We start from the raw sequence: 27,499 nt of genomic DNA on the forward strand, positions 1-27,499 counted from the left end.
AAACAAATATTATCTCTCATGGGATACACATACAGCAAGGAAAGCACAAGCAGCAAAAATGCAAGCTGGAAATCAACCAACTATTATGCTAATGCCTGTTATGGGAGGGCCAAAACTAAAAATTATATTTTGACTAATGTTGGAGACCACGCCCAGGCCCCAAATGTCACAAAGACAGGAGTATGGCATGCTCTTCAAGATCTCAGAGAAGCAAGCAATAGCTCTCAGGAAGTCAAAGAACTATTTTAATAACTGTACTGCTTCCATTTCCTGATCATATTACGGGGCAACCACCAGCAATCCCCAATCAAAAAAGATAAATTGTACACACTAGAAAGCCACAGCAGAAGCACCCACTGCTCCTAGAAGATACCAAGATATAAACAATCCAGAACCACTACCCTTCCTCCTGCACAACAATAGAAATAATGACAGTAGAATAATCATATATGCAAGACAAAACAGTTTCTCATACTTGCCCAATGTGCTACGTGGATAATCAATGACACATTCAAATTGTGCCTTCCACTAATTCGACAAATATACATCATACATGAAGAGCAGAGGAACACTAACATACCCCTAAATTACGCACTACTGACTAACAAGCAAAGTGCAAAATAATATGATCTACTAAATGAGATCAAAATTCAAACAGCTGCTATTCCCCAATTATAGATTTCGAGCATGCAATGATACAAACAATTCTAAAACTCTACAACACTCAGCCATACAAGACTGCTATTATCATTTTAATCAAAGTATTTGTACACACTTTAAAAATTGTGCACAATGTGGAATAGAAATCAAACAGCGAGTTTGCCTTTGAACGAAACAGAATAATAATAGCTCTTGCATACATAGCAGTCACAAAAGTAGCTAACTAATACAAAAACATTAATAGAATCCCCATACTGCCATAAAAATGAACAAAAGCTATTTACTGTCATGGACGATCTTGAAAACACTTGGGTTGACAGATTGCACAATTCAGGCTGCAGAAGCTAACCCATGTTTTAAATCCCAGAATGGAACATATACAACAGCAAAACAGCTCAACAATCCAAAGGCAACAATGCCATGGAAATATAGCACATCGCCTTCCAAGCCACTTTCGGTTGAAGCCACTCTGCCATTTACAAATTCCAAGAAATCCCCCCAAAGAAACAAAGCTAACAACTATGAATAGAACATTCAGTATGTCAACACAAACCTAAAATATCTAAAAAGTCAAAGAGATGTACAATATGTTACAATTTAAAGCACATCTCATGCAAGCACAGGACATCAACATCCCATAAACATCCTCACTTATGCCTACAACACGCTAATGATACTGTCACACCCAACACCAAGAACAAGTTCACCATATGCATGACAGAACACCTGGATGAAATCCAATTGCCTCAAATTAAACTTGGGCAAGACCAAGATGTTAGGCTTTGGGAACAATGCCTCACCATGAGACACCACCTGGTGGTTGACAGACTTTGACACATGCCCTGTATGCAGGTAAGAAACCTGGAAACATCAAAGACAACAAACTAGACATGAACACTCAAGTTAACACAGTGGTCCCATCCTGCTTCAACACAATAAGGATGCTGAAGAAAATCTTCAAGTGGCTACCAGACAACACTAGAAAAATGATCACCCAAGCCTTCATCACCAGCAGACTAGCCTATGGAAACAGCCTGTACTCAGGGATTACTGACCAGCTCACAATAAGACTGCAGACCATCCAAAACACAGCAACAAGACTAGTCCTCAACCTCCAATGCCAAGCCCACATTACACTAGGCCTGAGCGGCAAATTCAGTTCCGCTCGCGGAATTTGCAGAATTTAGGTAATTTCGCGTTCAGCGGAGAACGCGGAATCGCCCAAAATTCTGCTTTCCGCAGCTTGCTCGCGGAATTTCTGCGTGTTCGCGGAGATTTTTAACCATTTTGCGGAGATTTACGTACCGCGACTACGCGAATTCCGCCCACCCCTTCATTACACAACACCTTATGGAATTCCACTGGTTCCTGATACACTAGTGCACTCACTTTAAACTCCTCACCTGCACCTACAAAGCTCTGCACAACACTGGCCTTGCCTACCTAAACATCTGTGTTCACTTCCACTAACTATCTAGACACTTTCACTCTGCCGGTCTTTTACTAGCACACACAAAAGCAGAGCAGGGTGCTGCGCCTCCTCACAACAGGCACCTAAAGCCTGGAACAACCTCCCCTAACACATCAGAGACTCTTCCTCCCTTCTTGACTTTTGCAGGACTCTGAAAACCTAGCTTTTGGAGCAAGCTCCCATGGATGGCCTCACACACCAGCTACAGAGCACCTGGATACCCTCACGGGTGATTAGCACGTTATAAAACACCAATAACATAACACAACATAACATAACATTACATACAATAACTTATTATAAATAACAAAGGACTACACTACAGTGAACTGAAAGCAAAAACAATACTATGAACAACCGATAAATCTCACTAACAATAAAACTGAACACAAAGAAGGAACCAGAAAATCCAAATGTTTTATGAAATATTACACAAAATATCTTGATTCATCAGTCTACAAGACATATTTTAATAAACATTATACGAGACAGGAAAATAAAAATATTATGTCAAAATTATTTTGAAAGCTATATCACAGAACAGAGTAAAACCAAATCAAAATTAATTAAAAAGCATTCAAAATATTAGATCACATGCAAAAAAATACGACTTAATATTTTCACTGACATATGAATAAACAATTATTTCAACAATATCATTATCCACCCCAAAACATATTGAAAAATAAAACCAATGGTTTTGTAGTTGATGTCCATGATCTACCAAGACTGCAAAAATAACAAATCCACATACGAAGGCAAAAATAAACCCAAAAATTTGAAACATTCAAAGGTCCTGGAAAGAAATCCAAAGAAATTGCCTGTAATCCCAGGTAATCATAAAAAAAATCCAAAAAGTGCTATACAAAATACTCCAGGAAAACCAAAAAACTAAAGCAAATAAAAAACAATATTGGGTCAAATATAACCAAAATATTTCCTGTTTTAAAATAACACTTGTTAAATATATTTTAAATACTCCTGAATTTCAATAATAGCATACCCACCATCACAAAAATACACCCACAAACATTACAATCACTTCAATAATACATCATGAGCATTAATAATATATCCACAATAAGTAATTTCATATTGCAGACTCGACGACCTGGGGGCACCCAGCAGACATGGCCAGGCACCAGGTGATGGGTTCCCTGGGCTGAAATCGGCCTATGAAGTGGGGCTGCATGTCCACCATCTACCATTTGAAAAAGGCCAGGAGTCAGAGGATGACGTCCCCAGTGCCTAAATAGGCCCATGGAGGGGGGTCGCGTGGCCTTTCTACCGTGAGGATGTGGTCCCCTGAGCCAAAGTAGCCCAGAGTGGGGGGACGCATGGCCCCCCCTTCCCTATTGCAAACAAAATTGTAAAAAGTCTGGGCCCCTGAGGATGACATCCCTGGGGCTGAAATCTGCCCAGGGAAGGGGAGCCTATGGGCCCCCGATGAAAGATAAAAAACTGAAAAAACAACTGGCCTGGGGAAGTTGCCGGAGGCCCCGGCCCCTTTCTCCACCACTCTGAAAACGCACCTCCTGGTGCACTACTGGTTAGGGGATGATGTTCCTTTGAATGATCAGGTTCCTTGGGGGCCAATTACCTCTCCTGTTACATCCAGTAAGTCTGACACTGTGGGCCTGTTGAGAGCTGGTTGGAGTGACGAAATAGGATTAAAAAACCTTAGAAATTCACTGTAGAAAAAAAAGGTTAATGGGCATTATAGTTAAACTCAGATTTCTCTTGTACAAAACCATAGAAATTCAGCGGTTGCATAAGCTAACTATAACTTATGCACCCACAATTCACATATTACATCACTCATGACATGGTCAGTGACATCACTGATGATATCACTGATAACATCTCAAATGACATCACTGATGACATCAACCACAGAACCCCTCACACCCCCATACAACCTCTCATATGCCAACTCACACACCCAATCAACCACTCACATACCCATACCAGAAGTCACACACCCATTCACTCACTCATACAGTCACTCGCACAACCATTCACTCACCCATGCAGCCATTCGCTCAACCAGTCACTCAACCATACAGCCAGTCACATAGCCACACACGCACCTATACAGCTACTAACACACCCACTTATCTACCTATTCAGTCTCTAACATACCCACTCACTCACTCATATAGCCTCTCAACACAACCACTCACTCACCCATACAAGTACTCACATATTCACACAACCACGCAACCACTTACATACCCATTCACACATCCATACAAGCACTCACACATCTGCTAGCTCACCCATTCAGCCATTCACACAGATACTCACTCTCCAATACAGCCACTCAAACACCAACTCACTTAACCAAACACCCACTCAAACAGCCCCTCACTCACCCATACAGCCACTTACACATCCAGTCACTCACTCATACAGCCTTTCAGACACCCACTCACTCACCCATACATTGACTACACACCCACACCCACTTAACCACCCATAAAGCCACTAACAAACCCACTCACTCACCCATGTAGCCAGTCACACAGCAACTCACACACCCACACAGCTACTAACACACCCATGTATACACACATACAACCACTCACACAAGTATCCATACAATCACACAGCCACTCACATAATACATGTTAGAAGTAGTACCACTCAGTAGTAGTGCACCTAGTGTACTAATTTAACTTGTGTAGTAGGTTAGTGTATATGTTTGACAATCATAAACTCTTAGAAAACACTCACACTGACTCATTAGATGATGTAATCAGGGATTTAATTTGAAATATCATCAGTGAAGCCATCAGTGATGTCACTGACCATGTCATGAGTGATGTAATATATGTGGGCATAAGCAGTGTATTGTGGGGCCATAAGTTATAGTTAGCAAACTCAAATGTTTGCTTAACTATAACATCCCTGCAACCTTTGTTTTTTTCAGTAAATTTCTAAAGTTTAAATACATTCTGTTTCCTAACTATAATGTCCCTGTAACCTTTGTTTTATTAGTGAAAAAAATATATGCATGTATGTATGTGTGTGTGTGTGTATATATATATATATCTATCTCTCTCTCGATAGATAGATAGATAGATAGATAGATAGATAGATAGATAGATAGATAGATAGATAGATAGATAGATAGATAGATAGATAGATAGATAGATAGATAGATAGATAGATAGATAGATAGATAGATAGAGTCACCAGTAGGTAGTTATAGAGTTATAGTTAGAACTTAGTTTCCATAGGAAAGGCATTTTTTGATTTGCCAATAACTTTGGCGCCGTTTGGCGAATCTTCATGACATTTTCAAAACTAATTGTTCGCTCAGGTCAGCTGCTGTCTTGAAAGTTTCGGGGTGATTTGCCAAGGGGGGGCGAGAAAAAAGGGGGTCCCAAAACGTGTTTTCTCCATGTTAATTTCCATAGGAAACTTTAGACACGGCTACAGCCTGAACTGCTGAGCGGAATTACAAATACTGCCTTTCACATATGTAGTTATTTAAACACATACCACTAACATATCCATTCACACACCAACACAGCTATACGTACACTCACCCAAACACTCCCTAACACGTGCACTCATAAACACATACACTCAGTAAATCACCCACTCACACATCCATGCAGGGAGTCACATCCCCCCACCCACACAGACACTCAGGAACCCATACAGGTTCTCAGACAACCAATCATTCTTCAATATACCTTGGCATATATAGATATAACATTCTTGAAATTTTTTGAAACACTCAATCACTGGATGATGTCATCAGTGATGTCATCAGTGGAGTAATTTGAGATGTCATCAGTGATGTCACTGAGCATGTCATGAGTGATGTGATATGTGACATCATCAGCAGTGCATTGCAGGGGCACGAGTTATAGTTAGCTCTACTAACTATAACAGCTGCATTTCTCTGGTTTTATATGAGTGAAATGTCCAACTAACTATAACGTCCCTGAAACCTATGGTTTTTTCAGTGAATATATATATATGTAATTATTTATATATATTACCTACTGGCGGTCGCCAGTAGGTAGTTATAGTTAGGACCACGTTTCCATAGGAAATCCGCAACATTCTATTTTGAATAACTTTGGCGCCGGTCGACGAATCCTCGCGAATTTTTCAAAATAGGTGGGGCGCTACGCTCCGCTCCTACCCTGAAAGTCTCGGGGGGATTCGTCAAGCGGGGGCTGAGATAAAAGGGGGGTCCCAAAACGCGTTTTTCCCATGCATTTTTCCATAGGACCTTTAGACAGGGCTACAGCCCGAACGGCTGAACAGAATTACTAGAAATTTGGCAGAGAGGTAGTCCTCAGGTCAAGGAAGTGCCTTTTGTAGGTTTGGTGTATATCTGTTCAGTAGATTCTGAGAAAATAGCCTTTAAATCAATATATATATCTGAGCCAGCTTACGGTGCGCTTACGGTACGCTTACCGTACGCGTACGGTGGCGTGCGCGAGCGCGATTCTGATTGGCTCTTAGATCTTAGTAAACATTCGAATCGGCTGAAACCAGGAAGCGGCGGGCGCCATTTTCTCTCTCGCACTGAGAGAGATGTTTAAAATATAAAGCACAAAAACATGTAAAGGGGCTGTTTAGACAGCTCCCACACACATAGCCATGTTGAGGGAGTCCCCAAAGATCCCCCAAGGCCAAAAACGGAATTTTTATTTTTTCGCTAATTTCGCCGATTACGCTTACCGTACGCGTAAGGTAAAAAATTATATAAAAAAAAAATTATCCACACTCTCCCCACCCCGTGTGCAATTGGTGTCCGAAGGCCACCAATCGTGCATGGCTTATCACTCCTGAGATAAACTATAATATTTAAATAAAAAATAATAAAAAAAAAATTATCCACACTCTCTCCACCCCGTGTGCAAATGGTGCCCGAAGGGCACCATTTGTGCATGGCTTATAAAAATTACGAAAAATTTAAATATTACCTTTCAAAACGAAGTGCATCATATGTCCTCCATGTGCGCATGGTGCGCGAAGCGCATCGTGCGTACATGGCCCATCTAGCGTAACGTGGGCACGCAGTGCGCGTAGCGCACCGCGTGCCCACCGTGCGTGCACGGCACTAACTGCGTAAAGTGGGCGCGCGGTGCGCGAAGCGCACCGCGTGCTTACTGTGCGCGCACGGTGCGCGAAGCGCACCGTGCGCGCACGGAACGAACTGCGTTAAGTGGGCGCGCACGCCACGAATGGCGTAAAGTAACTTAGCATTTAAAAAACCGTACAAATTCACTGAAAAAACCATAGGTTTCACACACGTTATAGTTAGGAATTAGCATTTAAAAAACCTTGCAAATTCACTGAAAAAACCATAGGTTTCACACATGTTATAGTTAGCGGAAATTTTACTGATAAAAAACCAATGAAATTCCCCCATTATAGTTAGTGCAGGCAACTATAACTCACGCGACCGCAATCTTCTGCTGATGACATATGTGTCTTTATGAAAAAAAAAATATTTGTAATATATGTATAGCTAAAAATGTATGGAAGAAGACATGGGCAAATAAGTGTCTAAATACAGTATTAGCATCAGCAGAGGATTGCGGTCGCGTGAGTTATAGTTGCCTGCACAAACTATAACGGGGGAATTTCATTGGTTTTTTATCAGTAAAATTTCCGCTAACTATAACATGTGTGAAACCTATGGTTTTTTCAGTGAATATATATATATATATATATATATATATATATATATATATATATATATATATATATATATACCAGAAGACTTCCACGCAGCTTACAGCGAGAAAACAAGCCCTCCAGTCGGACATCGGGTAAATATATTTATTCCTCCAACAGGCAAAGCATTACCGGTTTCGACCCCCACGTGGGTCTTCATCATATGCAAATACGAGGGGCAGTCACATCAAGGTTTAAATACACTTGAGTCTTAAAAAGTGAAGAAGGACTACGGGTGCTATTTACAATATAACCACGTTTTATACATATCAAAAAACAGGGTCGTTTTGTTCATAGTACTCTTAAAATACTGTGGCTAATGCCCTACATTGTATAATGTTCGAGTTGCACCCTGATTCGAAATTCTGTATTTGTTCGGACTACAATGTCCATCATGCCTTGTTTATGTGTTTACAAGCTCCGTAATGTCCCTCTTACAAAGCCTTCAATTCTTTTGCCTCGGTGAGTTAAAATGAAAAACAGACGTCACATCTGGCCTCAAAAGGAACAGTTCCATGTCGGGCTAAGTGGCTATTATTTCTCACCTTTCCTCAAAGGCACTGCTCATCGCGTGTTCATTGTCCAGATCAACAATGTAACAGCCTGTTGAAAAATTATCTTCATCCGACTGTGCAGGAGTCAATTGAAGGCTTTGTAAGAGGGACATTACGGAGCTTGTAAACACATAAACAAGGCATGATGGACATTGTAGTCCGAACAAATACAGAATTTCGAATCAGGGTGCAACTCGAACATTATACAATGTAGGGCATTAGCCACAGTATTTTAAGAGTACTATGAACAAAACGACCCTGTTTTTTGATATGTATAAAACGTGGTTATATTGTAAATAGCACCCGTAGTCCTTCTTCACTTTTTAAGACTCAAGTGTATTTAAACCTTGATGTGACTGCCCCTCGTATTTGCATATGATGAAGACCCACGTGAGGGTCGAAACCGGTAATGCTTTGCCTGTTGGAGAAATAAATATATTTACCCGATGTCCGACTGGAGGGCTTGTTTTCTCGCTGTAAGCTGCGTGGAAGTCTTCTGGTGTGTATTGGCGGTGACGTCGCCTACAAGCCCCGACCTGCTAGGCTGGGCTTCCTTCTCGTCAAACTTGCATATGGATATATATATATATATATATTCTCAGCACCTCTAAAAGGAATTGTAGCGCACTCAGGAATATTTTTCATAATGATTTATTCGAAAACTACCATAAAACTCACCGGCCTTGGTCAATGTTAGTGTCTTTGTTGTCGTGCGTCCATCTATTCTAAACAATCCATTTCCACCAGCATAGATATAATGGTCACAGACAACAGACTTTAGTTGTTATTACATCCTCTACATGTACCACATATGCATCCCTTTTAACAAAGTCATTCTTGTCTTATTTAGTACTTTACCCATTCTGTAATATATAGGTCAGAGAGGGTATAGTTACTAATAATGCACATCACATAACCATAAAATGATACACATATTTTTCTAGGCATCCTATATGAGAATGAAAGCATAAAATGGTTAACATCCATAATTATGTAAACACCATATCACTGACTTTGCCCTGTATGAGCATATGCACATTGCTTTATCATCCTTGAAAACATGATCGGGTATTATATCTCATTGTTACATCTTTGGATTGTAAAACATTTTACTTAGAAAACCTTCTAAAACCTCCCAAATGAGAAAGATAAAAAAATATGTTAATACAAAAGGAATCAGAAGTACGGTAATTTACTTATAACAACCATGAATTGCACCTCAATTATGCCCTGAATGGGCTTTTATAAAATTACACAATGATAATCTAGCCATATATTGCACCAAGATTATACCTTGAATGGTCTTTTATAAAGTGACATAGTGCTGTTATGTTACTCCTGACTAACATTGATGGATTTGTGCGCCAATGAATTTGACACTATATATCATGAACTATTTGAAAGTCTCTTGAAATTGCCTGTGCTAGAGAATATCGAATAACGTGACTATGTGCTCCAATTAACCTCATTGTTGTTGCTCTTATATAATACCAATGACATTCTAAATAAGTGTAAAAAAATATATAAAAATATGTTTCTATTCTCTAACAGTGCTGTGGACAATACATTCTCTATTCTCATAACTGATATTTCAAGGCCTGTTTTGTATTTTCATAATATTAGTCAAGTTACTGAGTGCTGAATGATCTATTGTTGGGGCCTGCTTGTAACGCCAAGAGTTGTCTCTGCCACATCATACTTCTAAAAATCCTATATTTAGCCTATATGGGTCCATAATTCTTCATCGCTATTGACGCCAAAAGGCACTCAAGTCCTCATCTCAATGATATATTTAGATTCCAATTTTCTAAAAGCTCTTGTGCGATCATCTCCTCTTTCTGTTATGGGGACCCTGGTCTATGCAGAAAAAACGCAGAAGGTTACTGTTAGTTTGGCGAAATGTTGCACCACTGGATAGGTTCCATCTTTATCGTCTATAACTTGTGTGTGCTCTAGGACTCTCTTTTTTGCCTGGGATACCGTGCTTCCCACATAAAGCAGATCACATGGGCAAACCGGGCAATAAACCACAAAAGTTGTATTGAAATTTAGTAATTTTGCGATTGGTTTTGTGGCATTGCTACCTGGGACTGGGTACTCCCTTACTTTTTTACTTATCCTGCATGCTTTGCCCCTTGTGCACGGAAATAAACCAGTCACCTTAGGTTTCTCTTTTGTTTTTTTCTGTAAAGAGATGGTGGACCAAAAGATCTTTCAAAGAGGTACTTGTTTTATAAGTCACGCTAGATGTTGGGGATAGAGTGGAGCCTATTATGGAATCTGATTATAGAATGCCCCAATGCTTTTGAAGTATATTGCGAATTTGTTGTGAATCGGCTGAGAAATTTAAAATTAGTCTGTTCATTGAAGCGCCGCTTTGTTCTTTCAGTTTTTGTACTAATAGATCGTGTCTTTTGTGTGTCTGGACCTTTTCTGAGGCTTCTCTTACAACTTTATTCGAGTACTGTCTTCTCTCAATCTATGTATTGCCTCTGTTCTGGCCTGTTCATAGCTCTGAGATGTAATACAATTGCATTTTAGATGCAGTAATTCTCCATAGGGAATGCTGTTCACTAAACTGCTGGCTGGTTGCATGCAATATCGAGTTACCCACAGTGGGTTTGTGGTAAAATCTTGCCACCAATTGATTGTCCTCGATATATACTAAAAGATCTAAAAATGTCACCTCGGTGCTACTTATGCAGCTTGTAAACTACAAAATAAAATGATTTTCATATATGTGTGTGTGTGTGCGCACGCATAAGAGCGTGTGCATGTGTGTGCAAAAACACTTGTCATCTCAGTGGATTGTGTTTGGTTAGCTCTATGTATAAACATTCAAAGCAGTTTGATAACAGCACACCATGTTTGGCTAACTTTCTATCACTTTACACAATGTCAGCTCTGATTAATACATTAGGTCTTACTCCTATCTTCACATTTGTTGGTCACTAAGAACAAGCCAAGCTCAACAACATGATCCTTAACTTTGTTTCTGTGCCAAATCAATCAAATTCACCAAGGATACTGACCTACCCTTAAGTAAAACAGCACCAAGAAAACTAAAATGGTCTGGTACTAGTTCTCTCTACTAAATAGAGTGAAACTATTGCTCCCAGAGAGTGACTTCAGAATTGCAGTTCAAGATCTCATACTTTCACATCTGCAAATGCCCTGCTCCATCTCCACTCAGACTCCACAATGTTCATCTTTAGGGCAGCCTACATCCTTCTGCATGCTTCAGCAAGAGCTTGAAGGAATATGACCATATCTCCTCCAGCCCGTTGAAGCTCAATTGATTCCTTTTGCCAGACCACTACTTCTTCAAAGCCAACAGCATTGTCTACAAACCATCACTACAGACAACCCTTTCTATTTGGCTGACAAGCTCACCATCTCTGGTGGCACTTTGTACACCTGCAAATAGGACACCTTCAGAATGGAGAATAAATGCAAAAAAATAATAAATGAAGCAATAGTCCTTCTCTTTCTGTACACCCAGGATCTGGAATAACATCTCATGTACATCAGGAGTGATAGAACCCTGCTTCAATTTATGAGAGCGCAGAGGAAGGACTTTAAAGAAGACTGCATCATGATGGAGTAACCGTAGACTTTCTCTGGTTTAAACCAACCACTGCTCCAATCACACGTTGAGTATGTTTTTGGCCTTGATTTTGTTCTGAGCCTCTCTGCTTCCATTTGACTAGGTTGATATGTCACAAATAGCACATACATGCATTTATTCATTCAGGTTTTCTGAGTAGCAACATTCCAGACAAACGTAGGTTTCAGATAGATGTGAAAGGGATACACAGGACCCCTTGTCTGTTAGGTCAACACTAAGGGGCTAATGTGTTTAATTTAAAAGTGGTCTTCCATGTACGGCTGCAACATAGAATTAATATAAGGGTATACTATTTAGGGCACCCTTATATCACATACATTTTAAATGAGGATAGCATGAAGGGATGAAAAGAAAACGTAATAAATGCGAATATGGATGTGGTTGGGAATACAAATTTGTTAAATTGTATGTAATCCTTTACATTTTTTATTCTTCTCAATCCTACTTAGGTGCCGATTCCGATCCTGTAAAACCCGGGTACAAATGGTCGTACGGAGCGTTTTCTCTGTCCGACTCGTACCCGGGAAAAACACCTTACAAACTCGCAAGTACGATTCGCACAGAAATACCATTTCCGTACGAGTCGTACAAAAGACCGACCGACAAAAAAATACATACAAATCTGAATCTGGACGGCGCATACGCGACGTCCGGACGGAGTCAGGCAGCGTTTTACGGACCAGCAAGTACGATTCGTGCCTACGTCACTCCGCACGTAGCATGTTTTACGGGAGCCAAAAACTGCCGGGAAATTCAGGACGACGCGAAGAAGGAGCACCGGTACGCGACGGACAGCGATGGACCCCAACCTACGCGTCATCCCGGCCCTCATAGCCTACGACCTTGTGTTCAGAAACCGCCGCAGACGCCGCAGGGGTAAAGGGGGGGTGCAAGGGGCATGATACATAACCCACACCCCACAAAAAACAAATATATCCTGCACATTAATTACCTCCATGGTCTGGTCACTTTGGGGGGCATGTCCACCAATCCCACGTCCCGCCACAACGGAAGTGGATGTGGACGCGTACCTGTCACCACCACAATGGTGGTACGGGACGTACCCACACCCCTCAGAGCATGGGTACGGTCCGTACCACCATTGCAGTGGTGATGTAGGGGTACGCGTGTACGGACCGTACCCACGCCCCCAGAGCATGGTACGGTCCGTACCCGCGTACCCCTACATCACGACTACAATGGTGGTACGGACCGTACCCATGCCCCTCCAGAGCATGGGTACGGGCCGTACCATGAGTACCCCTACGTCACCGCCACAATGGTGGTACGGCCCGTACCCACGCCCACAGAGCGTGGGTACGGGCCGTACCACGCGTACCCCTACGTCACCGCCACAATGGTGGTACGGCCCGTACCCACGCTCTGGGGGGCGTGGGTAAGGGCCGTACCACGCGTAACCCTATGTCACCGCCACTATGGTGGTACGGCCCGTTCCCACGCCCCCAGAGCATGGGTACGGGCCGTACCATGCGTACCCCTACAGCACCGCCACAATGGTGGTACGGCCCATACCCACGCCCCAGAGCATGGGTACGGGCCGTACCACGCGTACCCCTAGGGCACCGCCACAATGGAGGTACGGCCCGTACCCACGTCCCCCAGAGCGTGGGTACGGGCCGTACCACGCATACCCCTACATCACCGCCACTATGGTGGTACGGCCCATACCCACGCCCCAGAGCATGGGTACGGGCCGTACCACGCGTACCCCTACAGCCCCATTACATGATGGATACAAGGCATACACACGCCACGGATGTAGGTGTACGGCTTGGTGCAGCACATCAGTTGTAAATTGGGGGTGGTGTATGCCCAGGACAGCAGTGTACCACAGCAAGGGCGCAAGTGGGTGGGTGGGTGGGTGCCATTGGAATGCCAGCAGTGGACAGGGACATGTGAGGGGTGGGTGCCCATCACTCCCAGCAGTGGACAGAGACATGGGGGTGGGTGCAGAGGACGCCCAGCAGTGGACAGAGACATGGGGGTGGGTGCAGAGGACTCCCAGCAGTGGACAGAGACATGGGGGTGGGTGCATATCAACTCCAGCAGTGGACAGAGACATGGGTGTGGGTGCAGAGGACTCCCAGCAGTGGACAGAGACATGGGGGCGGGTGCAGAGGACTCCCAGCAGTGGACAGAGACATGGGGGTGGGTGCAGAGGAATACCAGCAGTGGACAGGGACATGTGAGGGGTGGGTGCCCATCACTCCCAGCAGTGGACAGAGACATGGGGGTGGGTGCAGAGGACTCCCAGCAGTGGACAGAGACATGGGGGTGGGTGCAGAGGAATACCAGCAGTGGACAGGGACATGTGAGGGGTGGGTGCCCATCACTCCCAGCAGTGGACAGAGACATGGGGGTGGGTGCAGAGGACTCCCAGCAGTGGACAGAGACATGGGGGTGGGTCCAGAGGAATACCAGCAGTGGACAGAGACATGGGGGCGGGTGCAGAGGACTCCCAGCAGTGGACAGAGGCATGGGGGTGGGTGCAGAGGAATACCAGCAATGGACAGGGACATGTGAGGGGTGGGTGTTTATCACTCCCAGCAGTGGACAGAGACATGGGGGTGGGTGCAGAGGACTCCCAGCAGTGGACAGAGACATGGGGGTGGGTGCAGAGGAATACCATAAGTGGACAGGGACATGTGAGGGGTGGGTGCCCATCACTCCCAGCAGTGGACAGAGACATGGGGGTGGGTGCAGAGGACTCCCAGCAGTGGACAGAGACATGGGGTGGGTGCAGAGGACTCCCAGCAGTGGACAGACATATATGAGTGGGTGCAGAGGACTCCCAGCAGTGGACAGAGACATGGGGGGGTGTACATCATTATCAGATGACCACAACTCCATGGGTGTATGTACGTATCCCTAACTTTGGACAATGATGATAGTGCCATAAAAACACATCACTGACAGCAGTGTCCCACTCCCAGGAGGATGGATGTCTTTCCCCCACTGCATGACATACCACATGTGGGTGTGAGGACAAATAACACATGCATACCCACCCCTGGCAGATGCAGCACAATACACACACTGAGATCATGCCACAAGACTGTATAGTCATGTCACTACCTAATAAACTAAGAGAGCCAAAGAGAACACACACTGTCACGCACATCCCAGGACTGATAGGAATGTTCAGGTGCTGGGCCAGCCACCAAGATGTTGTCTGTCATGGAAGGAATAGGGTGGAGTTCCCACAGATACAATGCCCACAATTGGGAGTCAGGTGTTCAAATACCCAGCAGAATAAGTACCATATGTGTACTAGGCTGGGATTACACACATGCATTGTGCGGAAAAGGGACAATTTCTCCATGAAGGCATGGCAAAATACTCTATACACAAGTACAGTGAGTACCAAGGATGGCACAAACGATGCAGCCGGAGACATTGCTGAGCAGGCATGGCCAGAGTTGAAGGGATCCATCACCAACAAAGGAAATGTAGACACAGGGCAACACAACAATTGTGCAACCCTCTGCAGGGGAGATGTCAGGTGCCACAGAGGAAGGAACACTCCAAGGGACAATGTCTCCAAACACAAAGAGCAGACACGACCAAAGATTCTTTGCAGAGACCTTGTGAGGGCACGTAGATACCAGGTTCCACCCCATGAGATGCAGACTACAACATGTCCATGAAACATAACACATTCCCACAACCCCAACTCCTGGAGCCTCAGCATCAACATCAATACATGAAATGCAAGACTTTTCAAAACGGAAAACAAAATGCTTTATTCAGCATGAAAAAATAAGAGGTAGTAAAGAAACACTATGTACAAAGGCCAATGGCCAGTCCAGATATGAAGTCCTTGGGGGGGGGGACACATGGCCACGCGTCTCCCCTAGCTTGCCTGCACATACTAAACCTCTGGCTCAGTGACTGGGGGGCATCATGTGGGGAAGGACCAGGCACTGCAGGGACAGGAGGGGGAAGGGTAGGTGTGGTGGGTGCAGGGACGGACGACTCCACCACAGGGGGTGGGGCAGCACCAAAGGTGGAGGTGAGCTCGGCGCTGCACACTTCTGCCAGTTCTTCAAGCGTCTCCCCTGCACCCGGAGAAACAACAGGCCCCAAGGAGGGGGGGGGGTCGGAGGGATGGGTTGCAGCGCTACTGGGGGAGGTGGTGGACAGACTGGGGGACTTAACTCCCCTACCCTTGGAGTGCCTTGACCGTTTCTGGCCAGGTGAACTAGTAGGGCTGAGGCCCAGCCCAGCAAAGTAGGCCTCCTTCTCCGAATCTGGGGTAGGGGAGCCAAGGGGAGTGACATCGGAGGGACTGGGGAGTGAGTCATGTGGACGAGGACTGTGGCTGTATGCCTGCCTGTGTGCCCCAGAACCAGTGGGTGTGCCTGCTTCCCCCTGAGTGTGCGTGTCAGGAGGTGTGCGCTTGCCCTTACGTGGTGGTGTGCTGCTTGTGTCTGGTAGGGTGCGTGTGTGTGGATGTCTTGGTGTACTTGGGACAGGCATGGGTGTTGGACTTGTGGATGGGGCAGGGGTAGGGGGGGCAGCGCTGCAGGTGACTCACTACTGCCATCAGTGACGAGTCCAGGGACCTCAGCAACATCCGTTGGTCAGACATCGCTGATGACATGCCCTCCATGTACGACACCATCTGGGTCAGCAGTCTGGTGTGGCCATGGAGGACAGTCAGGATCGATGTCTGCCCAACTTGCAACTGCCGCTGAATGTCCACAGACTCGGCAGTGAGGGCAGCAGGGGGGACAGGGGCAGGGGGTGCGGTGCCTGGCAAGAAGGAGACACGGTGTTGCCTAGCACGAACAGAAGGGACCTGAGCAAGTGGGAGGGCGGTGATGGGAATGGAGGGGGCGGCGAGAGATGTACTGCTGCTTTCAGCTGTGGGAGCTGCCTCCGCCCCCTCTGGGAGCTCAGCCTCGGACCCGTCTGCCTCGTAGTCATTGTTGGTACTGGGCAGGTCCTCCGCCTCACTCCCCTCACCCTCCGTGCCACTAGATTCCACCGACTCCTCAGCAGTGGTGGCACCACTGCTCGATCCCTCCTCCACGTCCGTGCCGGTGTCTCCCTCGGTGTCCTCCGATGATGCTGTGGGCAAGGTGAAGAGACAGGAAAAAATCAGTCACCTGTATACATCTGACACATGAGTTCAAACAAAATAGGCAACACTGCATATCAGGAAAGGCATCATGAGTAACATCTAGGATACTCCCCACATATGTAAGCCCTGCACTCCCCAGTTGGTTGACCCACCATGCCACTTGGAAACAATGAAAATTAGGACACAACAGCAAATAACTTGAAATCACAAGATCATGAGAAGCTAGTGTCTGGGATCAGTTGAGCGCAGCAAGACTATGAAGGCATGCCACCTCTTGTTCACTGTGAACCAAACAGTATTGTCGCACCCAAGGCCAAATACCACATGCCAATGCAGAAGGTGTCCCCACACTCAGAGACCTGTGAGTACTTTTGACACCCAAAGAAATACATTGTGACTCCTGGAGAATCACAACCCTTTACACAATGGACATGTCTAGCATGTGTGAATGTGGCACTCAGTGAACACAACACACATGTGTCTGTATAGCAGAAGTCACACAAGGAGGTGCACACCAAACTACATGTACACAGTCATTGTCTGAGCTGCCAGACTCATTCAAATCAGCCACTGTTAGGCAGAAATGGCATATCAGTAAGTACATATACATGGCACCACGGTGGTCTGGATGACTTGACACTCGTAAGTTGGTATCAGCAACAACCAAGGACTAACCCAAATGCTACCACACTGTGGGAACATGTATATGTATGAACTCCAAACAAGTTTTTTTCAAACTGTGTCTTACTTTAAAATGTGCCAGCGTGTCCCTGGAAAGTGTAAAGGTGGTGTCTTGTGCACTTCCTTGGGAGACATCTGTCATGCAGGCACATCATTGTCCTTCACAACAAAACAACAAGGTCAAGCATATGAAACATTGAGACATGTTGACAGGTGTAGTGAGTGCCAATGGACATTTTCTCTGAGTAACAACTTGAATAATGTCATTTGTCACATGGCTTTCCGTCACCTCATCACACAGTTGGCTACACATATGACCTACTGACTGTCATCTGGAGTGGCACACATGTCCACACCCAGGACAATGCATAATCTAATGGGCCTGCAATTGTTTAGCAAAAAAGCCTAGCTGTACTGTGGGTTCCCCCTCATGGCAAGCCAGAATGTACCCACAGATGTCAGCACACAAAGTCACAACTGTGTAGCATCTGAACCACACACAGGTGCCAAAAATGTACAAGCAGGATACATGATTGTCAAAAACTGACACAGGCTATGAAGCACGAACATTAAGCACTGGCCAACATCACGGGGGCACTGCACGATGACTTTCTGTACTGCGAATCATCACACACAAGTCAGAAATGAAACATCAGGGTTGAACATGTACGCCCCTCCCGCACACACCCACCCATACCTGAGTCAATGTGACTGATACCGATCAAGAAGTGACACCTCTTATTCAGGGTTACAATAACTGTGCTTGAAAACTAGCTTCATTAACACAACATTACCTTGTAGGGCTGCCAAAACAGATTGGTCACAAACAAACATCAACAGATTGTTGTGAATAGCCACACAGGCACTGCCCAGTGTGAGTATGCACAAGCAAACTGGTGTATCCCTGTCCAGTGGGCAAATGTATCACACATGTGAAAAATACTACCTAGGCCAGGGAACAATGCCACAGAGGCAGAGCCATGCTGAACCCACAGTGAATGTGCACAGTGTTGGATGACACACATGAGTAGGAGGGCAGGCTGTGTCAGGGGACTGTAGTGGGCACACTGCACCATTGTCCTGGAATGAGCTGACTGTTACAGGAGCAACCATCCTGACACTATGCATATATCCCACTCATGCACATCATGTCTGAGGCCACAACATTGGTAATGCATGCTGCAAGTCTGTTCATTTGAACCCTCACACTCCTATGTTGAGACTCAGCAGCAGTGCCAACAATTAGGCACCCCCAAATGACTGAACAGGACACGGCACAGGCAGACCACCCCCACACATGATGCTGAAAGCAGTGTGCACCTTGATAAACTGGCAGCGTAGATGACCATGTGCAATAGTGATAACACACAGACCAGGTAACACATGTCAAGGAGGGGAAGGGAGGAAGAACAGCACAGGTTGACTTGTGGGAACAGGATATGCACTGCACATATATAGCCTGGCAGTGTATCCAGGCGACTGAGCAGCTACAAAAGCTGCCGACACACAACAAACACACATGTACCTGCCCCCTTCCTGTTGCTGTAACTCCTGTATCCGCCTATCCAGGTCAGCGAAGACCACCGCCAGGACACGCTTCATCTGGTGGGTCAGGCGCCGGCGCCCGCCATGCTTGTGAGGAGCCTCCTCCTTCAGCATGACCCGGGCAATCCTCCGGGTCCAGCACCGGATGTCCTGCCATCTCTTCCTCACTTGTGGCAGGCGCCGACTGCGACCCTCCACCCTTCCAGATCTTTCCCTTGTGGTAGGCGGTTACCTGTGTGGATGACAAAGTGGGACAACATCACTACACCTGCACCATGTCACAGAAACACACATTTGAGCATCTTAGATTTGTTGAACAGGGCATAGTATGCTGGCAAGTAATAGCACCTTTGTCATAGGGACTTTTTCCACTGGGGACGCACCAATGCATAGTAAGTACACAGGTGGCATGAGGGGTGCGAAAAAATCCCTGATCATGGCACACACTGTGCATCCCAAGCAACACAAGGCTGATGGACAGCACCGCGAAGCAGTCACATGCCCCAGGCCACTGATGACACACAGCATGGCTTACTTCACACATCAGATGGATTGGGCAGTTGCCTCCTCCATGCAGCTGTGGTGCAACACTCCACATAGACACTCACCCACATGACAAGAAAAATTCACACACATCAATGTCCAGGGGGCGTACCCATCATTTGGACACTCTCACCACTCTCACCACAGCTCCACTCAACTCTCACACACATCTGTGGGTGCAGTCACCTGTCACACCGGGGTGACCACTGAATCACCGCAGGACAATAGAACAAGAATGCCCAAGAGGATTAGGCTGGCTGAATGTGCCATGCACTATGCAGTGAATGTCACAGTAAGCACAATGCAAGTGAGGAGTGCACACATGAACTACATCAAACCCTGCATGAGAGACATAAGCCATCCACCCCCCCCGGGACCCACTCCAACCAACATTGCATGTCTGTCACACCTGGACACAATGCCAGAAGTGACAGACACAATAAAGGTGCACAGGCAAAGGTAGTGGAGTCAGCACTCACCTGCTCCCCTGGTCAACCATACAGCATGGGGTACCATGGGAAGGATCACATCCAGCAGGGCCTCGTTCTCCTCCTGGGTGAAAGGCTGGGCCCTCCCCACAGTCCTTGACATGGTGCCAGAGGGAGACAATACAGCAGCAGTGGTATCGACTGACATGTTGTGCAGGCAAGTGCCCTCTCATGGGTTCTGCCTGCCTTATATCTGCCTTGCTGGCCTATTTCATTTACAGGAGTACAGAGTGATTGGTCGGACTCATTTGCATCCAGCGTTTCCTCCAATCCCTTTAAACATACACCAGTGACAGCCTTCGCATCTTTCGATTTTGCAGCATCATGTCAAGTCAACAACCACTTTGCAACAATGTATAATGTGGCCAACTGCTTTTTCCAGACCACATGATGTTACATTTTGAACTTGAAACTCGGTATCCATGACAACCAGCATGCATTTAGGCCCTAATACTTGTCCCTCATGTGTCCCCATTGTAATTCTGAAATCCCCACACAGGTACGGCGCGTTTCACACGTACCCCTAGGTCACCACCACTACAGTGATACGGGTCGTACTCACGCGTGTACGTGCCGTACACATGTGAGTACATGGCTATCACTATAGTTGAGGGTACCGTAGGCCCTAGTGATACGGCACATACCCACGCGTGTACGGCCCGTACACGAGTGAGTACGTGCCTATCACTATAGTTGGGGGTACCATAGGGCCTAGTGATACGGCACGTACTCACGTGTGTACGGCCCGTACACACGTGAGTACGTGCTGATCACTATAGTTGGGGGTACCGTAGGCCCTAGTGATACGGCACGTACTCACGCGTGTACGGGCCGTACACGCGTGAGTACGTGCCTATCACTATAGTTGGGGGTACCGTAGGGCCTAGTGATACGGCACACACTCACGCATGTACGGCCCGTACACATGTGAGTACGAGCCGATCACTATAGTTGGGGGTACCGTAGAGCCTAGTGATATGGCACGTACTCACGCGTGTACGGCCCGTACATGCGTGAGTACGTGCCGATCACTATAGTTGGGGGTACCATAGTGCCTAGTGATACGGCATGTACTCACGTGTGTACGGCCCGTACACGCGTGAGTACATGCCGATCACTATAGTTGGGGGTATCTTAGGGCCTAGTGATACGGCACGGACTCACGCGTGTACGGGCCGTACATGCGTGAGTACGTGCCGATCACTATAGTTGGGGGTACCGTAGGGCCTAGTGATACGGCATATACTCACGCGTGTGCGGCCCGTACACGCGTGAGTCCGTGCCTATCACTATAGTTGGGGGTACCGTAGGGCCTAGTTACGGCACGTACTCACGCGTGTACAGGCCGTACACGCGTGAGTACGTGCCGATCACTATAGTTGGGGGTACTGTAGGGCCTAGTGATACGGCACAGATTCACACGTGTACGGCCCGTACATGCGTGAGTATGTCCCTATCACTATAGTTGGGGGTACCGTAAGGCCTAGTGAAACTTCACGTACTCACGCGTGTATGGGCCGTACACGCGTGAGTACGTGCTGATCACTATAGTTGGGGGTACCCGTAGGGCCTAGTGATACGGCACGTACTCACGTGTGTACGTGCCGTACACGCGTGAGTACGTGCCGTACATGCGTGAGTACGTGCCGTATCACTCAGACCTACAGTAACACAACTATAGTGATAGGCACGTACTCACGCGTGTACGGCTGGTACTCATGCGTGAGTACGGGCCGTACACACACCCTCAGAGCGTGTGTACTGCGTTTCACAGCTTACAATTGTGATAGGAGGCGCACACGAAAGGAATGGAGGTGTCAGACTCGCACAAGGCTGGACATCAAGTCATTGTCAGTGCAGTCCTTCATGTGCAGGGCCTAGGTGTGTCAGGCAGTGATGTGGCACATGTCTCCTCATGTTGTGGCACAATAGATGTGTGTTGAGCTGTTTACACATGTCATGTGTGATGGTGCACTACGTGGCACACTTCCCCTTCACACTTTGCACATGTGTGCATGTACGACACATGTGTCAAGCACTGCATAACTGGTATGGCACAGTCAGCAACACCCGCAACTGTCCCCTGATGCCAGGTACACGGATAATTACACCTGACATGTGACTACCAGCGTGCCACGATGTGACCATGTCATGTGTGTGTCATGTCTTCCTATGAGCTTTCCGTTGGTGTTCCGTCAACTCCATCTGCTGTTGCAGCATCCAACATGTGTCTGTGTGCATTTGTGCATGACACACATATACGCACACCATGCCACATGTGGACTCACACGTTACATGTGTCATGATGGTTCGAAGATGACTTCCTGACATGAGGCAATATCTGCGTTCTCTCAATGTCTGTGTCATCAGTTTTTGACATGTACCCCTTCATGGAAATGTGTGTTATCTGTCCTTTTTCAGATGACATGTGACCTGTGCGTCTAGACTCCCGCCAGCTGTCTGTATGAGATAATATCCTTCAAATGCGGATATGTGGATGTATGTCACTCGTGTAATGTGTCTGGCTTGTCACTTACACTGGCCCACAGCTATTTTAATGGCATGTCACATTAACATTGCCATGCAACTATTGTGGGTGGCTCTTCGTAGGAGTATCCCCTGGCTGGCCTACGTGTCCTGAATGTATTGCACAGCCCAGACTCTGTATTAAGCAGATGTGTATTAGCTGTTGAACATGTGCTCACCTCAGTGACATTGGTGTGGTAATGTACTCACTCTTCGTTATTCCTTCCAAATCTCTGCAGGGCACCGCCTCTCCCCAGACGAATGCCAGACCTAGATGCCATGCGTGAACATGTCTGCATACGCAGATACCGCTTCTCGCAAGAGTTGATAGAGGACTTGACCCGCCGGCTTGCACCACACCTCCAACCACAACACAGGTATCCTACAGCTCTGACCCCCAAGATGAAGGTGATGGCAGCCCTACATTTTTTTGCCACCGGCACGTTTCAATTGACCATAGCTGATGTTGGTGGCATGTCCCAGACAATGTTCAGCCGTGTCCTGCATGATGTTTTAGAAGCCATGTTGGTGCACCTGGATGAATTCATCCATTTTCCCACTTGTGAGCAGTTGACAGGTGTCAAGGGTGAGTTCTATGCCCTGGGAGGGATGCCTCATGTAATTGGGGCCATTGATGGGACACATGTGGCTTTGGTACCACCACAGGCACAGGAGGTAGCCTATAGAAACAGAAAAAATTACCACTCCATTAATGCCCTTGTGGTGTGTCTTGCTAACATGCTGATTTCCCATGTCTGTTCCCGTTTTCCAGGGTCCGCACATGATGCATACATCATGAGGCGTAGCAGGGTGCCAGAAATGATGCTGCAGCTGCACGCGGCACGAGCATGTCTTGTTGGTGGGTATACTCTGTTAGTCCTGTGTTTAGCGCTATCTTTGTATCTTACGGCATCTCCCGACCCACTTCTTCACATGATGTTTCCATGTAGGGGACTCTGGCTATCCCAACATGCCATGGCTGATGACGCCTCTCCGCAACCCCAGAACAGCTGCAGAACACCGGTACAACGACACACATGGGCAGACGAGGCGCGTGATTGAGAGGACGTTTGGACTCCGGAAGAGCAGATTCCGGTGCCTTCATAAGACCGGTGGCGTCCTCCCATTTGCCCCGGTGAAGGTCTGCAAAATCTTCATTGTGTGCTGAATGCTGCACAACATGACAGTGGAGAAGGCAGTGCCACTCATCCTTGATCCAGATGAGCAGGATCATCCACCCGTGGAGGATGAAGGGCTCGGGCACGGGGCAAGTGAGGATGAGGATGAGGACATCTGGAGTCAGCTTATCCGCAACTTCTTCTCATGATGGTGAGTCCCTGTGTCTGAGTGTGCACGCTTTGAGCCTTGTGTGGCATGTGTTGCAATGTGTGTGTCTAGCTGACTGTGTGCTAAGTGACTTGGAGGTGTGTTCTGATGTGTCATTCAAGTGATGATGTCATTCCACACATTTTAGCTGGGACACTAAATTTATTAAGAGCATGGTGACAACATCATTCCTGTAGAGTATATGCACATGTCTGCGGATTACTAGCTCTTCGCTGACTTGTTGTGTGTCTGTCCTCCCCAGGTTCTTGCGGCTGTCGTCTGCTCATGTCATCATTGCCCTCCTTCTATTCCTCATGAGTATTGCAACATGTGCTGGATCAGAGTTACATGCACAGACATGGTGAAAAGTCATTTGGGGTAAGGAGTGCAGCAAGGCATTTTGTGGGTGGTACTTGTTTGTGATATGTGGGGACTGCTCCTGTGCATGATGTGTTATCATACATACATGTCGACTCACCATGGGCCACATGACGTGTTGCATGGCTCCCATGAATTGATAGTCACCCTTCCTGACAGTCATCTGTAATGGTTTGTGGATTCTGATGAAGGCATCAATGTGTGTATAACGTCCCTCAGGAACATACGGGATGCTAATGGTGGACATAGTGTGGGACATCCCCATATGAGGCTCAATGGGGAATTGCAGACTCTCCGTGTGCAGCAAGGGGTGTTAGGCTCAACCCCTTCACTTGTGTGCCAGCTCAGTAGGATTTACCACATCTGTGTGTTGAAGGGGGTGTCCAGTGTAGGTCACACATGGTCAGCCAAATGACCTGTGAGTCTGTTCTAATTGATGCATTTCCCTTAGTGTGAGGCTGAGTAATAAAGGTGTTCGTCACACTCCAAGGTGCCTCATCTCTGTCAATGCAGGTCTCTTGCCACTTTGCATGCGGCATATCTGGCATAGTCGTGGAAGATTATGCATAGGAGTCCATGTGTAGTTTAGCAACATGCATGCAGTTGCTCATGGATTAGGCTCCCAATTGGGCATGAAGTACATGGTCGTGTATGTTTTGGGGCATGTTGGTCCACACAATGGGCCATCAACAGCTGCTGAGGGTGTGTCTCCTGTGCGCAGGTCGGCCTTCAGTTTCCTGATCCGGTGTCATGCTTCTTTGGTGATTGTGCATGTATTGTCTCTGGGTGTGCCATGTGACACTGGACACTCCTTACTTTACACACACACCTGTTGCAGTTGTCCTTCTGACATCCTAGTCTTTGTGTGCCAATTCTGGCATTTTGCAAGGAGATGCCGCCTGCTGCGGCCCCTGCAGCAAGGACCCACAGAGTATCCAGATTTGGCTACACACACGCCTCCAAGATGCTCCTCACTTCCTCCCTCCACCCATTCATTTGGCTGTCCTCAGCTTGTCTATGCTACTGTTGCCGCCACGCGGTGCCAAAGGCTGGACCATCAGCACATGCAAGGTGCACATTGCACCACCATCCTGTCCTTGCATAACCCACATCACACTACAGTCACACTCCGAGTCACACTCCGAGCTATGTCCATCCGAACATCTAACGCCTGCTGTCAGACATACCCTGGGCACACACACGACACCTTTGCATGCTGAGTGTGCAACTCCAACTGCCTACACTGCGCTGCCCCACCTTCCAGGCCCTGTCACACCAACCAGGTCACGTTCCTAATACTCACCACCGGCTCTGTAGCCCAGCAAGGGCATGGGAGTGGGACTCAAGGCTTCAGCATGTAGTATGGTGTCATCGTCTGGGACATGGCACAGGTATCATCTCTCAGCATGTCAATCTACAGAGTGTCCAGGACCCCCCTCTCCACCATCACATGCACATCGCACCTCATCATCAGCTCGTATGCCATTGACAGCCAGGTGTTCCTCACCCTCAACAAAGACACAGACATTGGCAGTTCCATCATTCAAGTATGCATGAGATCCATTGATGAATGGCTGAACACGAGCCACCTGAGGCTGGACCTGTACAGGACTGAGGTGATCATCTGAGGATTTTCCCCTTCCAGCTGGGTCAAGTGCTTGTGTCCCACCCGCAAGAGCCCTGCACAAGCAACCCAGTGGCCACACACACAAGATGGTGTGCATCATGTTTGGCTCGCTCACATTTGCCATGCTAGTCCACAGCATCTGTACCTCATGCTGCAACACCCTCTGCATTATGCACATGATCCACAGATAGATCCACTCCAAGAAAAGACAGACCATCCCCAAGGTCCATGACAACATCCGTGTCAAATACTGCCCTGCCCTACCCTCTACAGAGCAAGTACATCCAAACTCCCAGGAAACTTGTCCACATCCAGGGTGCATCTGCACACCTCAGCTTCAACACCCTGCGCCCCAGCCACCTCTCCGTCCACCATAGATAGCTGCAATGGATCACTGTCTGCTGCAGGATGACCTCCACACTCCCCACCCACACTCAGGAGGCAGTCCACAAATCCGACCCCAAACTAACCTTGTACGTCTGTCATCCTAGATCCCGTTGGGCCATCTCCGTGCATCCAACCTTGCCCTGGCCACCGTTCTTCACATCCACCGTACTCCAGCATACAGGACATTGTTCTCCCACCTGGCCACACATACCCGGGAACCTCCACATGAGCCATGACCTCTACGCCTTGATGATAATCTCCCAAATAGGTCTGTCCGCACAGTTTAGCAAGCTCCCCCTCAACAGCCAGAGGCCCTCACAGGTGAGTGTTGTGCTCCATACCTACATTGAATGATACCTTGTGACCCATGTGTGTCCTGTACCAGACTCTGATCCCAGGGTATGGATGGCTGGAGTTAGTTCAACACTCAGGCATAGTTTGACATTTCCACACACATATGTCGTTGAATAATGCAAAATGACAGGAACGTCTCATGACCAAAGTAATATATTTATTTGCGGTGGGATACGTGTATTGGTAGATGAAATTAGGTGCTCTACCGGGGGAATAGAATCCAAAGTTCACAGGGGGAGATGGTATCCTTGGCATTGGAAGTCATCAGAGTCCAGGGCAAAGTGTTGGTCATCATTGGTAAGACTGTGACCAGGAAGTCCATGTGGCAGAGAATGTCATTGGATGAGGTGCTGCTGTTGCGCCAGAGGGCCAGGTGGCAGGCCAGGTGACCTGGGAGATGTGGATGGTCTGCTGACTCTCACGGTCTTTTCCGTGGACGACCCACCTTTCTACGGGGACCCTCAGATGCAGGCCTTGACGATGCTTGGGACGCTCCATCAGACGAATCCTCCTCC

This window comes from Triturus cristatus, chromosome 2_1 (genome assembly GCF_964204655.1).
Source record: "Triturus cristatus chromosome 2_1, aTriCri1.1, whole genome shotgun sequence".
Lineage (NCBI taxonomy): Eukaryota > Metazoa > Chordata > Amphibia > Caudata > Salamandridae > Triturus > Triturus cristatus.